The following is a 14,079-nucleotide window of genomic DNA, read 5'->3' on the forward strand; positions in this document are numbered from 1 at the left end:
CAACAGCAAAACGGGGCTAAATGTAACGTAACACTTCCACGAATAGGAACTTCTGGTACTTGGAGTATAGCTCAGTGGTAGAGCTCATGCTTAGCATTCCCTGGGCCCTGGGTTCAATCCTAATGTAAGTGCACACACATGCACACACACGCACGCGCACATACACACACGCAAACACACACAGCAGAAATTTCCAGGTATGGTATCAAAGTATCTTATAAAACCAGTCCATTACCAGATCAATACAACTGTCCAAACTAAAATTAGAATTCCTAAACAACCTGTAATCCATTTGTGAGAAGATTTTTAGTGATAAATTGATCATGTCTTTAATAAGTTTAGTTAGCCTACTGTATATCCAGGAAGTACGTGAAATTTCAGGTACAGAATGTGACATATAATTTCTGTCTGCATGGAGCCCATAGGTTAGGGCGGTAATAGACAAGTGATAACATGCAAACATAAGCACAAGGCAATAAGCATTTGTGATTGATAACTGGTATGCATAATCAACTGTAAACGCATAATGAAGGTGGAGTGATCCTGGAAAAATGCAAGTGTCTTCCCATACAAGGTGACATTCATTTGGTCTTGAAATGGGGTGGCGGGGACAGAATAAGCGGGTCAGTCAAGTGCCGAAGAAGACAGCTGAGGCTGTCAGTGCAAAGGTGCACAGTGCGTTTCTGCAACAGCTCAAGTCCTGTCGTGACCAGATGGGGAAGTCATGGTGGGAAGATTGGTGAGAACTGAGTTTGACAAGGTGGATTCGAGCCAGGGTTTGAAGGGTCTCGCATACCAAGCCAGAGAGACTGGCCGTGAGCCAGTGGAAAACGAGGGGCTAATGGAAGATTTTCAATCAAGGGAATAATGTGATCTCAGATACTTTCTACAAAATGGAACCTTGGCTATCATGTAGAGAATGGACAGAAAGTAGAATATTATGGAGAAATAAAACTAATCTGGGTCAAATTCGGGCTCTGACAACTATAACCTAAATATTTCACCCGCCTCAAGAAGGGGTACGATGATTAAACAGCCACCCTAACATTTATAGCTCTCCTGAGCTCCCCTGGTCCTCCCCCTTCTCTTGCCACCTCTGGTTCCACCCTTGCCTCACAGGAGTATCATAGGATTCAGACCTCAGCCTGCACCTCAGTCCACAACCCCTGCAAATAGCTGCCCCTGCCCAGTCTGCAGGCTAGGGAAGCACACGCCTGTGGCACCACCTGCCTTCTGAAAGAGCTGGGTCAGAAGCCACACGTGACTTCTTGGAGGAGGCTCCCTCTAGCTGAGCAGGGAATTCTGAGGTCTCAGGCACTGAGAGAACAGGACAGGCTTTGGGTGGGGACATTTGGTTGACCCCAAGGAAAGCAAGAATGGGGCCTCTGCAATGAGAGCCCAGGGCAGGGCCCCACCTCACTCAGGTTTTCGAGGAGCAGTGGCAATGCCTAGCACATTGAGCGCACTCGACAAACGGTTACCATGGGGCCTTTCCCAACCTTGCAGTGCAGTTGTTTTGTTATTACAGTTTTGTGATTGTTGCTGTTATTAACCAGAGGCACAAAAGCTTGGGGGAAGGGCTCACTCTGTGACATGGGCCCACACTAAAAGTACGGTGCATTTAGGAATGGAAAGAAGGAAACAGGACCTACAGATGGCATGCACTGGGGCAGAGAAGACTTCCTGGAAGAACACCTCGCAGAAAGTAAGTGGGAAGTAAGTGTCTACCTTTTTAGTTCAAGTTTCCTTCGGGCATCCAAGTGTCAATGGATAAGCATTCAGATGGGCTGACTGACCTACAGCTCAGGAGAAACTTAGACACTACCCATCTAAAAGTGGTAGCTGAAGCCTTGGAAACAGGTGAAGCTTCCCAGGAAAAGAACGAGGTATAGAATGGATGGATGGAACCAGTGAGTCGACAGAAGAAAGGATGCCAACTATCAGAGGAGGCTTGGTGCTCGGGACAATGCCAGGAAGAAGGCTATCCTCTTAAGACATTGTCCAATCTGTGCTGGTCCTCTCCAATCATCTCCCCAGTCATCGAGTGCCCATTCTGACCTGGCATTCATTATCTCAATGTAGTGCTTACAACACACATGACAGGTACTTATTTCCATGTTATCAATGAGCTAACAGGTTCAGAGTAGCTAACTTGTCCTAGCTACCTAGGTGCTGTAAAGCATTGAGTGTGTGTAGAAGTGTGACCCTACTGCTAAAAGTTAGGAAATACTAGGAACACTCTGGTCACTGCTCTGGAGGGGGCATGGAAAGAAAGGGAAGTGATGTGTCTATCTATCAGGCCGCCATGAGCCAGGAACCTTCTCACAGTGCTACCTCATTTAGTCCTCACCAGAACAGGGGCAGTACGCAGTAATGCCCATTTCGCAGTTGAAGACATGGGGCTCCCAGAGTCACATCCGGAACTGGTAAGTGGGTGAGTTCAGACCCAGATGTAAGGAGTATAAGATACAAAGTCTACATCCTTTCCATAGCAACACATTTGTGCCCCCTTCCTGATCCCCAAGAGAACACAAGCTAAACTGGAAGACCAAGGCATTCACAGCACGGAAAAAGCACAGGTGTCCCTGGAAATTCAACAAGGTAATGAAAACATTTACCTTGCTAGCTGTCCTGCGCTCTCTCCACACACAGCTCAGCACACAACAACCAATGGAACAATCCCCACTTCTCCCAGGCCAAGTACAATTGAGAACTTCTGACTGAACAGCACACACTCCTATAAAATGGACAGGTAATCCAGAAAATAGAAAACTCTGTTCCATCACCCTTTCACTGACTTTTTATCTATAGCAATACAATTTTCAGCATTCAGTCATTCAATTTAGCGTCAGATGTAAAAGCTAAGCGTCAGGCTAGTTCTAACACAAGAGAAGGTCAAGGATAGCATCTGCAAGTCTCATCCCTGGTGCCAAGGTTAATGTACATTCAAGGCTGACAAGTGTTGATCAAACACGTGTTCAGCATTGTTAAGCTTCATGTCTTCTCAATTTACATATCCACCATCCATCCTAACAGATGCTATCCTCCTTCACCCTTCAGCTTGTCTCCTAGCATTCCCAGAGCCCCTCCTGACACAGTGAGTGTCTCCCCAACTCCAGGGTGCAGGATATGATGCCTGGTTACCCAGGCAGTTAGGAAGAGCATGAGGTTAATGTGTCGGAGGAGGGGGATGAGATATACTGAAAAGCTCCTACTGTGCAACTGAATGACCTTAGTTAATATCACAATGGCATATTAAAAACTGACACCATATCTTAAAGAGGAGGAGCTATCCAGTATTTTATGCCAATTTTTGCTAATTATTAAAAAACGTTACCATAATAAAGAAAATGTTAAGGTGACTTTTCTCCCCTATGGTACATTAACTTAATGGAATTTTAATGCAGCTTAAAATGCTTTTAAGGAACCCTTTATGACATTAGGAAATTAGCCAACAACAAAATGTTATATCCCACATGTCCGATTTCTCTCATATGTACTCAGAAGATCTGTTATCTGTACACTATGTGACTTTTGCATTCAGCAGTCGAGAGCTAGGCTTTATCAGTTATTCCTGGGCAGTCTTGGGTGAGTTATCCTTTCAAAACCTCAGCCTGTACTCATCTATGCAGCAGGGATGGAATAAAACCTGCCACAGTGACATGACAATGTGGTTTTAGGCTTTGTTTTCTATAGTGAGAACATATTCCATTCACAACCTGACATTCCTTTTTTCACAAGTGTGTGAAATGTTCTTTTATGAAATGTGAATATTCTTTTAATTTCTAAGTACTTTAAATTTATTAAATTTAAAATATTAATTTAACTTTGAATAATTTAATAATTTATTTTAATAATTTGATAAAACAGCTTAAATTACTTTAATTTAAAATTTTTTAAATTAATTTACATTAATATTGACATGTATTAGCATACATTCTAAATAATTTTAAAACAGTGTGTTTCCAATTATAGACCACAGTGAAACCTTTGCACGTTTTAAAGTTATCTGCTGTTGCCTGTTAAAAGCTCTGCAGTGCTTTCTCTGTAGACACTGAAAATCCTTCTTGGCCATGTGAGTACAGAGATGCCTCCCACTAAGTAATTCATTTTGGTGAGAAACACCAGAGGACAACGTTGTAAAATTTTATTTTCCCATAAACAGTAACTTCTCCCAGCAGAAATTTGATTGTGGTGTTTCAACTATTGAACCTCCCAATAGATTCTGCACAGCAAGCACTTTTTAAAAATAGGCCTTGGGTGGGAGCCAGAAAGGTCGGCCTGGCTTCTCATTAGCTGCTGCTTTCAGCAGGTCACACCCTCCCTGCTCCTCCTTGCAGCCTGTCAGCTGAATAAGACCCACGTGAACCTGTCCCATATGTGAAGACAGGACTCGTTCTCAGGGCAAATTTGACTTTAAAGGTTGGAGGGTTTGTGTTTGGCTGCTGTCCTCAGCCTATTTTAGACTGCCTTTGACACAGCACCCCAAAGGCATCCCGCTCCTGAGGATGCATCAGTGAGAGGCCACTGTACTCCCTCCTATTCGTCACATGTCCTGTCCCCAAGAGACATGTGCTGGAAGAAAAACAAATACGCTCAGTAACTTTTTTTATGCACCGGAGGAAATAGAAAAGCAGTAGCAGACTGTTAGTGAAATGATTAAAGACTGAGAAGCAGTAAGATGAACCCAGAGAAAGTTGTCTGATGCAATCCCAGGCCAGGGCACAAAAATGGAACTGTGAAGGCTGGTGGGGTCTGACAAACCTGGGTGCTGTGACACCCTAATTATCATGGTGGGGGGAGTCATTGTTCTCCGAATCCAGACCAGCGGTCACAAAGCACACACACAACACAGCCATGTGCAGCAGGCTTAGCTATGGATGTCCTGTATCCAGACAGAGATCTGGCGAGTTTACAAAAGTCCACAGAAGGAAGCCCACAAAATCAGCAAAAATAAGCTTAGTTCCTGAGGGCTGAAGGTGAAGGTGTTGAGCTGGAGAAAAGGGTAGTTGGTGATAAATTTCTGAGTGGGTAATGGGGGGGGTGGTGAATATGATCAAAGTACTTTACAGGCATGAAAATGTCACAATAAAACCTATTATTTTATATAATTAAAATATGCTAATAAAAATTTACCAAGTATTAAAAGCATTTTAAACACTATAATTATTCTGCCACAATTATCATATTATTGGCAAAATCCTACCGCACAGACACCATTAGTTAAAGAAAGGTGTCTCTCCTTCCACAAGGTAAAAAAGAAAAAAAGACCCCTGCTCATTTCCCACAGTAATACCGATGGGAGGGGTTCCAAAACTGACGAAAACCACCACTTAATCTCTCTGCTGACTGCACGGGTGCTTTGTCACCAGGGCAACCCGAGGCCAGATTCCCATTAGGAAAGCTGAGCTGGTCCACAGTGCTTTTCCCAGTGTGTGGAAAAGCACGAAGCATTCTGTTTGAGCCTCAGGAGGTAGCATGTGCCCATCACTATCCACAAGACCAGGAACCCTGCCACTGAAAGACATGGTCAAAATGACCTGAGAGATAAAGTCATGTTCAAGTGTATGGGGCATTTGCTCATTGCCTCTTCACAGCCACCCCAGGTGGAATTCACCTACCCAAGGAAACACAGGGACCCAATGTCCTTATGGTGGGCTCTAGCCAGCTGTCCCTAGAGAGCAGAGAGCCTCCCTTGCTGAGCTGCCCAGCTGCAATCCAGCTGTATGCACAAGGAGGCTCAGCACTGTGGCTTAAGTGGAAATCTCCAAGGGAGTCCATGGCATCATGAGAGGCCACGGGGTCTGACACAAGAACTCTGGCCAACTCTAGATCCAGGGAATACCTCTGACCAAGAAATGCATGTTATAGCCTGGCACGTGTCTTAGCTCTTGCTGAAGCTTAGCTTACATACAGAGCAGGAGATACTAAAGAACTCTGAAAGCAAACACTTTATAGAAACAGAAGGTACATGCAGGAAGAAGAGTCTATGGAAACAAATCCCTCTCCTGGTCCTGGCTCAGGCAGCTGCTTTCCCTACAAACCTCAGCTGTCCTGTTTGCAGGGCGGGGCTACCTACCTCTCCCACTCTTCATTTTCTAACAGCCCCTGCTTTCAAATGTGTGGCAAGCAGCACCAGCAGCCTCTCCTTAGTGACCACGATCCAATGTTGTTTTCCCAACAGTGTGGTCAGCCCCATGTAGTATATCAGGATTGAGCTAAGACTTTCCCAACAATCCTTCTTCCTCCTTTTCCAGCCCTCCATGTAACTCAAAGTGCTTTCACTTTCCTGGAAGGGCCAGGCCTGTTCAGCTGGCACTGCCCTTCTGCCTCTCATCTTTTTGCGTGTTTTTTTTCTTGCATGGGGATGTATCTGGAGCTGCAACGGCCACTTTGTGGCATGAAGAACCAAGTATAACGGAAGGCCAAGTGAATCCTGAGATAGCAGTACTGACAGCCACCTCCAGACTGCCTGTCTATGAGAGAACTGAACCGCATCTCATTGAAACTGCTGCCAGCTGGGCTTTCACTACTTATGGCTGAATGCATTCATAAATGATTCAGTCCAACAAGGCTTTACATCCAGAGAAAGCCAAAAGTCAAGTAATCACATGTATGCCTTCTGCCCCAATACCTTTCCCAAGAGAAAAAGATAAAGACATAGACAGGAACAACAATAATTCCTGTCTTCGCATATCTAAATGATATTCAACAAATACACCTTGAAAACACAGAATATACTAGTTAAAAGAGCAATTTTCTAGTCACACCTTTATTTAAATCTCTGATTATCATAAACATGGAACCTTAGCAAGTGATTTTAGCATTCAAGCCTCAATGTTCTCATTAAACTACAGGTATTAGCACTGATTGTACTCCTTGTAAAATTTAATAACACAGCATATATAAAGTCACTAGAACAATTCCTAGCATAGAACAGTTTTTTGTAGTTGGTAGCTCCCAATATTGGAGCTCAGGCTTATGACCAAGAGGCCATGGTGCTAAGGATGTAGAGTTTAGAGTCTAGCTGGGAGGGAACACAAGGAAATCATTTATTCACAGAGGCAGGACAAGACTGTCATATACATAGGCACCTGCATGGCCAGTGTGTGGGAGAGAGTCAAGGTCCCATCGCTAAGCCCCATGCCTTCTGAATGCTCCCCACGTCTCAGTCCTCTTCTCTTTTTTACCAGAGGTACCAAACATAAGAAATAAAAGGACAGCAAAGTAGCAGAAGCCAGTCACACAAGAGAAAAAGGATCCTACTCACAGATCAGGTTGGTTGTGGCTGCCACACTGCCCTGGGCTCCCCGCCCTTCTCCAAGCCCTGAGAGGAGCCTTTAAGGGAGATGCATTAGGGTACTTTCTGCTGCAAGGAACGGAAAAGCCAACTCCCTTCCTGCCTGAAACAGGAGGCAGGTTGCTTCAGGCTTAGGTGATTCAGTGTTTCTAAGTCACAGATGAGAACTCAGCTTTGCCTCCTGGTTGCTTCCCCCTCATAGCTGCACACCAGCTATAGCTACCCCAAACACCATCGGAAGATGATAATTTCCAGAGAGAGAATGAAGTTCACTTTCATCAGACTGGAGAAACATCCCTCTAAAGCAGGGCAAAACCTGGCGTGGGTTAGCCCCCTTGGAAGCACAGGACTAATTAAAAAAAAGCAGACCCAACATCCAATGGGACCAGCCGGGAGTAGGAGGTAGTTAGTGTTGGGTAGAAAAGTAATGGTTTCTGCTCCAGAGGAAAATGATGGGAGACCCAGAGAATTTACCAATGCCCACAATTACCCCATAAATTCCAAAAACCCTGCCTGTCTTCTAGTTACGAACCAAACAAACCATTGTCTTTGGGCAGGTAAGTGCAGTGGTACTATAGGGAACACAGTGTCCCCCGGTCACTCTACCACAGCACCCTCATCACAGACTGCATGCAGTTCAGATCTCTTGAATCTCAAAATGAGAATGGAAGAACAAGCTGGGAGAGTAGCATGGAGCTCAGACCACTGATCTCAGCCCCCAGAATTTATCCTAAAGAACATTCGAAGTGGCCATAGTCAAGTTTGCAAGGTCTTGCCTGCTCCAGCCCATTTGTTCAAAAGTCCCAAGGACCAATTAGGCCACTTTGTACTCTTAGGAAGAGGAAATGCCACTGACATTCAGATTCTTATCTGCTCTGTTATTTCCAGTACTTGTGTTTTCCTATCTGAAAATCATACTTGGAAACTCAGCATCAGTGGAGGAAAAAAAGTTTGGTCACTCTACGGATGACTAGACTTCTCAAGCCCATTTACCAGGGTAATGTTTCATTTATGCACGGTGTACACTCTACAGAGTATTGTCTTTGTATCTTACATAACCTTCACAAGGAATATGTTACTGGCGGGTATATTACAGGGCAATTTCCCTAGCTTTGAAGATGGCACAGAGATAATAAAAGTAGTTATATTTCACAAAAATCATTTCTATTAACATGTAATAGGCTTACTGATATTTTTCATAAATTAGCAATTTTATTTGTTTTAATTTCTAATATGGTAAATTGATAATACCCATCTTTTTGATGGGACTGGGGTTTGAACTCAGGGCTTCATGCTTGCAAAGCAGGCACTCTATCACTTGAACCACACCTCCAGTCCATTTTTCTCTAGTTATTTTGGAGATAGGGTCTTGTGGACTATTTGCCTGGGCTGGCATCAAACTTTGATCCTTCCAATCTTAGGCTCCCAAGTAGCTAGGATTACAGACTTGAGCACTGGGCACCTGGCTCCTCAGTAATTTTAAGATGATACTGACGGGGTCTTGAGCACAAAAGGTTTGACAGGTGCTGCCTTGGTCCATGGCAGGAAGGTGGAGGCCCTGAGTAAGCCCCCCTGTTTGTTGTAGGGGAGACACAAAGGATGAGGCTACCAGGTACCCCTTCTCCTGGGCAGACCAGCATCTATTCTGAGGCCTCCACAGGATCTCTCCACACTGGTCACACGGGGATATGGGCTCCTCCTCACCTTCCAGTTTCTATCTCCATTTATAGACATCAAAGGACAAAATGACCTGCTCAGAGTCCCAATGGTCAAACATGGGAGAACCAGGACTTGCACTCAGGACTTTGTGATCTGTGGTGAACTCTTTTCTGTCCTTTTGGCAAGTGGCACACTCCCCGAAGAAACAATTTGTGTCCTTTTTCTCTCTTTCCTCCCAGCATGCATACTGCTGCTTGCTCAGCTCTGACTCTAAGTCCAGAACACCTGTCCCCACCTTCCTCCTGCCCCTTACTCCAGAACTCAGATTCATCTCCCCCATCTTCCCACAACCGACCTCCCTCTCCAGACTGCTGGATAGAGACATTAACGAAGAGAACTTTCAGGCAATCATCTCAAACAAACATTGACACAGGCACCATCCATGTTGCATGCCTAGGCACGTGCACCTTGAACTAACACGGTTTTCTTCCTTAATCAAATATCCTGTTGATTTTAAATTACATCTGTATTTTCACTATCTCTCAAACCACAAAGGCTTTCCTACCATTTTCAGCAAATGTATGCTGGCCTTGTCTTCCTCATCCAGCTTTATTCTAGGGTTCCCCCCCACCCCGCCCCATGCTCAGCCCTGGGAGCACTCTGTGCTCAGCTCCTTCCCTCCCTCTGGCCTGCCATCTGGGCTCCACTCCTGTGAAACAGCACACACTGGACACAGTTGTCTGGCTTCTTCCCCAACAGCTTCTGTAATCATACAAAACTCCTTTTGTATTTGAAGCATTTTCTCCTAGCTGGTAAAAACAGAAAAACAAAATGGGGTTTACAACAGAGAGCCAGCAATGGGGAAGTTCCAATTCCAATGGGGAAAAGTCTTTTAAATAGAACTGTTCCATGGGACTTCATTTGATTGCAAAATTCAGTCTGTTCCAGCTCAGCATGTGATTTCAGGTAGGGCCTGAAAGTGGGCCCTACCTTAAGGTTTCTCACAGTAAATCTACAGGCTTGCTCACCTTAACCCTGTTGAAGAAACACTGTCAATGTTACCCAGCCTCTTCCCTGGGTCAATCAACAGAAGCTGGGAAAAGGAAGGGTTAGTTACTTAATTACATAATTAATCAGGATTCCCTAGTGGGTATCTACATCACTCCCAGACCAGAGTCTCTTATCTTAAGATTTCCTGTGCCTTACAAAGAGGAAAAGTCAATTAGGTCATCTCCTGGCAAAGCCATGACATACTAATTTCTTTAGTGCTCATAATTCATGACTTGCCTCTCAGTCAGAGTACAGGACACTCCCTCTTTTAAAAGCTCTGGCTCCTTGGAAATTGCATTGTAAGTCATTTCAATACCAGGTGCTCTAATGCATAATCCTATGTCAGTATGTCACCCTCATAACTGGTGGCAAAAAAGACCAGATTTTCCAAAAGCTTATTTTATCTTTAATAATGGTGCTTCATCAAGTAATTTACTGTATGAAACTTATGGCTCTATTGATCTCAGCTCATCTTATAAACTGCAAATAAGAAAAAATACACCTGTGTGTTAAATCACAGGACAGATATTATGCCGTAGTGGCTTAAGAAGATCATTTTTTGTAGTCCAGCTGCCTGACTCTGCCCTGGCCTGGCTTAGTACCTCACCAGCCACATGGGCCTCTAAGCTTCAGTGTTCCCCTGCCTCACAGGACAGCTGTCAGGGAGCAGTGAGATCAGCATTCATAGTACTTGGAAAGGTCCCTGACATTATAATAAAGGTCTAAAAAAATGTGAACTTGTGTTCCTACATACTTCAAATATAGATGGGAAATTTGAGTCATAAGGCTATTAAGTGTATTGAAAAGCATCAAATTAATACTCGAACTCTAGAATAGGTAAAGGGAGACCTCTATCAAATATATTAGAGTTAACTTCAAAAAAAACAGCAGGACATTGTATAATTACACAATCCTACTGGCTTATAAATACCTAAATGTGAAGTAAAATAAACACATAGAAGACAAAATATTTAATACATATTTTAATATTTAATAGTTAATAACATTTAATAATAAGGTTTCCAGAAAATGAAACATATTTAGTCTTTGCACCAGGTCTTCTGCAGAAGAAAAGTTCTAGAAGGTGAGCAAGAGAGATACCAACCTCCCGAGCTGCTGGCATGACTGAATTGATGGGCTCAAGTCCCCACTTGTCACTTGAAACCCACTTCTATAATCCATCAACAAACAATTTCTCAAGGGCATACTTTAAAGTTAAAGCAAGAATTTGGACCTAAATTGCTTATAAGACATCGTTTTATTATGTGAAGCATGGACTGACCCACAAAGCAAAAATCCTACCCTACCCTTATTCACTCAAAAGGGGAAAAAGGACTTAGAAACAAAACCCACAATTGGGTTGTTATGCTTTTTCAAAATGAAGTTGTTTCCTGTTATGGTTTCTCTTTAAAGCTAAGTGTTATAAAGACATCAGCTGTTTGTCAACACAGCAGATGAAGTCGCCATAGCTGGCTTCTGAACTCATATCTTGGCTCCCATCCTTAAATATCCTTCAAGGTCAATACCCTTTCTGTCCTTGCTTGCAGCCCATGCACTTCTCTCAGTGATTACTTCCTTAAGTGATAACTGCATCATTTTAATAGTGCTTTTAAGCTGGGCTATTAACAAGAGAAGCTTATAATTGGAGTTAATTGCTGCTCTGCCTTATCGAAGGCACTAGAACAGGAAAACCATTAGGACTGGTTTACATGTTGGCAGATACACAGAGGGGATGCCTGTCAGGAGATGGTATAATCTTGTCAGAGTATGTAAAAAGTGCCACAAATACCCTCTGCCTTCCAAAGCATCAGGGAAGGGAAAAGAAAAAACCAGGTATTCAGGGCACTCTGATTTCTGAGATGGATTTCAGCCACCTGGCTGCTAAAGACCACTCCACACACTGCTTTCTTCTTGCACATGGGTTTTGCTGGCCATGGGGAAGTGTAATTCTACTCAGCTGTTTAAGGCAAATTGTTCTCAGGAAGTTGACCAGTTCAGCTTCTCCAGAACAAGTCCTCGCTCACTGAAAAGGCTCCCACTGAACCCCAGCAAGGCTGACAATGTCTTCCCCATGCTCCCTTTCCTACTTGTTGAGATCAAGAATTCTCCAAAGCTGAAAATGAGCCAGGCTTAACCAACCAAAGTGCCTTAAAGCTCCTATTTTCTTTCCTGACGAAGACCAGCAAAATGCAATAGAGCTTGGCTCAATACAGCCAAAACACATTTACACGTGCATGACTCTGCAAAGAGAAGTCAGTTATAGTAGAGCCAAAAAGAAGGAGGCAGCAAGAGATGAGATACCATGGTGAGTTTCTATCCAGGAGCAGCAGTTGTTTGCCTCCCACCTGAAGAAGGTGGGGCCTCAGTAGAAGCACATGCCCTGCAAGTATACTAGTGCTCTCCACTCAGGTAGTGGTGAAGACATAGACCAACTCCTACACAACATCCCTTGCTCCTCCTCTCCACAGTAGGAGGCAGCAAGAGGAGGACAGCACCATTCCATGACATAAGAAAGGCAGACAACATGGATGAGACCAGACTGCCTCTCCCAAACAACTACTGAGGTCTTTGCTGTCTTCATCATTTGAAAACACACATAGAGAGAATTCCAAGATGGCGGCTAGAGCCGGTGCAGAGAATCTCCACTTCATGTTAAACGGAGAAACCAGGAGGGCCCCCAGGGCCCACACTGCTTGGGAAGACGCGGACCAGGTGAGCTTCGCGGTACCGCGGTAGCCCCACAGACAAGCCTGGGCCAGAGCAGAGTAGCCCCCTGGACAGACTGACCTCCACCCGGGGAAAAAAAAAAGAGAAACTGAGTACTAAGCAATAAGAACAGTTAAGACACGCTGGAAAGAGGGTGGGCTGCCCTGAGCGCTGAAGATTGGGGGAAGGGAATCCTTCCCGGGACTGTAAATAAACAAGCCGGGCGGGCCGGAGAGGCTCTGGCGGGAGCAGGGCACGCGCCCAGCAACCAGGAGCGGGGACGCTTGTGAGAGGAGGGAAGACCCACTTCCCACGTGAACTGTAAATAAACATGGCGGCCGGCAGGAGCAGCAGCACCGCCCAGTAAGCAGGAGCAGGAAAGCTTCTGAAAGTGGCAGTGGGAGGAAAACTTCAGAGGAGGGGGGGAAGACCCACCTCCCACATGAACTGTAAATAAACACCCAGGCCTGACAACGCGGGTGCAGTGTCACCTTTCCCAGTGTGCTTGGAAAGGGGAAAGCTTGTAGCAGAGGCTCCCGCACAGGAGAACTCTGAGCAAACAAAGCCTGTGGGGCCACGTGAGTGCTAAGCTCACCCCTGAGATCTGCATAAATAACGCCGCCAGCTACAGGCTGAGAGCAGCGGGCAGGCAAGCCACAGTTGCAGATACCACTCTCAGAACTGCCTCCAGACGCTTCTTTTTCTTTTTCTCCCTACCTTTGATGAGAGAACAACCGAATTACACCTGCAAGCCGAAAAACTTACTGAAACTATTGCATTTGAACTGTGGACACTTGGTGGGTTTTTTTTTTTTTTCTTGTGTGTGTGTGTGTGTGTGTGTGTGTGTAGTTTTGTTCTACTTTATGCATCCCCCTTGATGAGACAACTACAGAACAACATCTGAGGCACCAACTCCAGGAATGGAGATTGAGACGGACATCCAAATTATTAAGACTGAAACTGCATTGCATATAAACTTGGAAGTTTTTTGGTTTTTTTTTTTTTAATATTCTATTTTCCATTTTATTTTAATTCATTTTTATATATAGATATTACTTTCATTTACTTATTTTTTATTTTTTTATCTTTGATTTTCAATCCTCTCTCTGTCTCTCTATTGTCTGTTCAGCTTACTGTCGATTAGTACACTAACACTCCCTGTTTATACCTTTGAAACTCTCTTGTCTGATACCTTCTTCTGCTTTCTCCCTCTTGTCTGTATATTTGTTTTCCCCTTTTCTTTAACTTCTTGCTTTCCATCTCAGCTCACTCTTCCATTCTCAATATTACCATTGTTATTATTACAAGCTAGAAAATACTTAATTACACACAGTACAGGGACAGTAACAACACCAAGGACAATG

At 44.2% G+C, this 14,079-nt stretch overlaps 1 protein-coding gene across 2 annotated transcripts in view; it reads right to left on the reverse strand.

Moving 5' to 3' along the window:
* Window positions 1-14,079, reverse strand: part of Arfgef3 (ARFGEF family member 3) — a 141,641-nt gene that overhangs the window by 107,408 nt on the left and 20,154 nt on the right. Inside the window, exon 1 of one of the 2 annotated variants that reach the window (XM_074073642.1) lies at window positions 7,271-7,602. The exons of the other annotated variant lie outside the window; for it this stretch is intronic. The gene's annotated coding sequence lies outside the window, so the exon portion shown is untranslated. Of the gene's footprint in view, window positions 1-7,270; window positions 7,603-14,079 lie in introns of those variants that run through there. 2 annotated transcript variants of the gene reach the window in all.

Source organism: Castor canadensis, chromosome 1 (genome assembly GCF_047511655.1).
Source record: "Castor canadensis chromosome 1, mCasCan1.hap1v2, whole genome shotgun sequence".
NCBI lineage: Eukaryota > Metazoa > Chordata > Mammalia > Rodentia > Castoridae > Castor > Castor canadensis.